This window comes from Coturnix japonica, chromosome 2, assembly GCF_054131305.1.
Source record: "Coturnix japonica strain WE chromosome 2, WE-NBRP24, whole genome shotgun sequence".
NCBI classification, from domain to species: domain Eukaryota; kingdom Metazoa; phylum Chordata; class Aves; order Galliformes; family Phasianidae; genus Coturnix; species Coturnix japonica.
Genome location: NC_140664.1, coordinates 134,879,063 through 134,882,364, shown reverse-complemented (window position 1 = coordinate 134,882,364; position 3,302 = coordinate 134,879,063). Strand labels below are relative to the sequence as shown.

Sequence of the window (3,302 nt, the reverse complement as noted above, 5' to 3'; positions counted from 1 at the left end):
CTGGAAATACCCATCCTCTAAACATGCCCTTTGAGCACTGACTACAGAATTGAGTCCTTGGTTCCTGTGGGGCTGAGCAGCAAGATGACATTTCTTCTGGGACCTGAGGTCTTTTCAGTTGCTTTTTGAATTGAAAACAGCTGAGAGCTTCGTATAGACTAAGACAGAAAGATCTGCCTTCAGCTCCAAGGTAGGAGGTGGCTTCTGCCCTAACTGGTGTGGCCACATGCCTTTCTTTGTTTTACTGCTGTTTTCCTGAGATAATAAACTTTTTTAGCTCATTTTTTTTTCCCCCCTCCATGTGTTTAAAAAGCAATTGCACTCAGCATTTTTTTCCACTGAGATGGTATTGGAAATCTGGTAGCTTTGGAGTCCCTGGGCACACATCAGCACCTCGTCACAACCTACTATGTTTTCTGCCAGGAATGATGTTGATGCGATGGTTCCCATTGAAGGATATTCCTCCCAGATAATTCCAGTTTCCAAGGTCCCGGGCTTTGAAGATAAACTTGTTGCTTGTTTGGTTTCTTAGCAACTTCTGCTCCACGGCAGAAATGCATTCCTGAGACCCCGCTCTTGCCGCTGCTTGGAGCTGAGATGTGCTCTGATCCAGTGAAAACAACCACATGAAAAAACAGGGAAAAAAAATAAAAGAAAAAGCTAGAGATGATTCAAAACCTCTCTTAGATCCACTGGTTTCCCCTGGACTTTGTCATTAAACACAAAACTAATTTTAAGAACCACATCTGGCCAGCTTTGAAGGCTGATATAGCCTGGGCTTGGCTGGTTGTCCAGATTCTTGTAGGGGGATTTGGCATAGTTCCCACAATAGGGCTAAATCAATAATTCCAGGTCAAACACCCCAGCCTTTACTGAAGCTTTAATCCAGGCTGAATTCAGATGAGAAACCCAAAGGCGTAGCTTGCCATCAAACATGATAGGCAAATCAGTACCACCAGTGAGGCCACTAGCATAAATGTAGAGAAAAGAGCAGGTTTTGGCCACCTGTAAGGCACGTGAGTCTTAGCCTTGGTATTTTTAATAAAATGTTCAAAAGAAAAAACGGCAAACCCACCTTAATCTGTGTCATGCTTAGTGACAGACTTGTATTTCATGATTTCTTCTGGTTTTTACATGCTCGCCCCCTACTTCAGCTGTGATTAAAGTGCTCGAGCTTCAACGTCCCAAGTGAACTCTGCGGAGTGCATTTCCCAAGTGAAATGAGCTTCATTTTCACAGCATTGCATTCATGCAAGTGAAGGGCAGAGTCAGAAGATGTATTTGGTTCTGCTTTGTATCTTGTTTGTTCTTGTTTTCAGGAGTTGCTTGCAGGGTGCCTGGTGCAATGGGGAAAGATATCGCTTCCATTTGTATCCCATTTAAGAAGTAAAAGATGATCAGCTCTCCAGCTCAATGGAATAATAGCAAAAACAATCAAACAGACAAACAAACCAATTGATATCATATAAATCTACAAAGAGACCCTAAATCAATGGGGCTTCCTGGTGTGAGGGGGCTGTGTTGGGACATATGAGCAGGACAGTCTTTTACTATAGCAAATGCCACCCAACTTCAGCATAGGAGGAAGAAGTCTCTTGCTTTTCAACTAGCCAAGGAATTGCTAAAATGGTTGAAGGGCACAAGAAGCGAAGAGTAATTGATCTCAGGGTTGAGTCCCAGAATCCCAGAGCTACAATTTTAGACACTTATTTGGAATTTGTATGAAAAATTTAGTCAGACTTGTTAGTGATTATGTGAAGATTTTGTCCTGTTTCTGTTAAATCAGAATGTTCTACCCTGAGAATGATCCTGAGTGAGTATAACACCACATTGTTACAGCATGGCATTATGGTCCAGGGAACAAACTGAACTTATTGTTCTGTCTGAATTATATCATATTACTGTCAAGTATATAAATGCTGACACCTTTTAATTACCTCTGAGAGACTCTGGGAAAAAAACTGGCATCCTGGAAAAAAAAATAAAAAATAAAATTGGCACTCACTTTGTTAGTTTTATCTTGATGTTCATTTAGAGCCATTCATGTAGGGCTGAGTCATAGGAGAGAAGCCTGTAAGAGGAATAGAATCATGATCGAGCTGTATGGCTGTAGAAAACTGGGAGTCATTTAAAGTGTGCATTGCCTCATCTCATACAGGCAGGAGCTGTTGGAGACTCTGGAAGGTCTGAAGCTGGAAAGGGTGTTTTTCTGCCTGAATAGTTCTTCAGATAGGCCAAATATGGGACAAAAATGACCGATGGGAGAGAAAGAGACCTACCCAGGAGTAGAAGAATTAGATGTATCATTGGGATGAGATCCAATCAGCCCTTACCTGCCCAGGGCATCTCTAAATCTCACTTGACAATCTTTTCCTTCTGTCTTCAGGCAACATTTTTCACCTCTGCTGAGTTAGCTTGAAACCTTTAATTCCATCCTGCTTGTGCTTCCAAGAACATGGTGAGGCAAGTGGAAACTCATCTCAGTGCAGGAGTAGAAGGGGACGGGATGGGGGGGGTGGGGGGTATGAGGGGGATGAGGGGCACAGCGTGAATATTAAAGCATCTGCAGTTGTAAAATGATGGGTTGTGTGTGAGAACAGCACACCTCAGGCAGGCAGCACGGTGCCAGAGCTATGCTAGAATGTGAGGTGTCCTGAGAGGGGAGGCAGGGAGGACATGGGCATTGCCATAATAGGTATTCTTGCCCAAACAGGACTCTGGCTCAGCAGGAGATGCTCGGAGATGGTTTGGAAGAAGGTGCCCAAAAGCCATGAGAGGTGTAAACCTGCTGGTGCAGGAAGCTGGTTCTCCACTTCCAGTGAGGCAGAATTGCCTGCAGGCAGAATTGCAAGAAGAATTAAAGACACATTCACCCTCTCTGCATAGTGTTCCCATTTACCCTTGTTTGGTTAAGTGCCTTCTGTCTTCCCTGGCCCAACCATTTGTGGCTCAGCTCAGTGTAGGGAAGGGTTTTGGCAGCTGCTCTGGTTGCGGATGGTGACCCAGGACAACCATCCCCCTTGGCTGGAAGGAGGGAAGGAAGGGGTCAGGTCTGAGCAAAACAGCTTGTTCCTGAGCATGATAAGGGACCAGGAAGGTTGTGCAACCCCTGTTTGGAGATGAGAATGTGCCTGAGGCTGTGGGCTTCCTGAGACTGGTGTAAAATGGACACTCTCTGATGTGGAATGCATACAGTACTTTAAGCTCTAGCAAGGTGTGATGACTGCCTGAAGAAGCTGAAGTGCAGTAAATGTACAAATCTACTGCCCTAAGCCTCTGATTTGCTTTATGGGAGTGCAGGT

The 3,302-nt window shown here is 44.4% G+C and overlaps 1 long non-coding RNA gene across 1 annotated transcript; it reads left to right on the top strand.

Annotated features, from left to right (window-relative positions):
* The first annotated feature begins 2,388 nt into the window (after positions 1-2,388).
* On the top strand, positions 2,389-2,877 carry LOC146762177 (uncharacterized). Its single transcript, XR_014943736.1, has 2 exons — positions 2,389-2,458; positions 2,714-2,877. It is a non-coding gene; the product is annotated as an uncharacterized LOC146762177 (long non-coding RNA).
* The last annotated feature ends 425 nt before the right edge of the window (positions 2,878-3,302 follow it).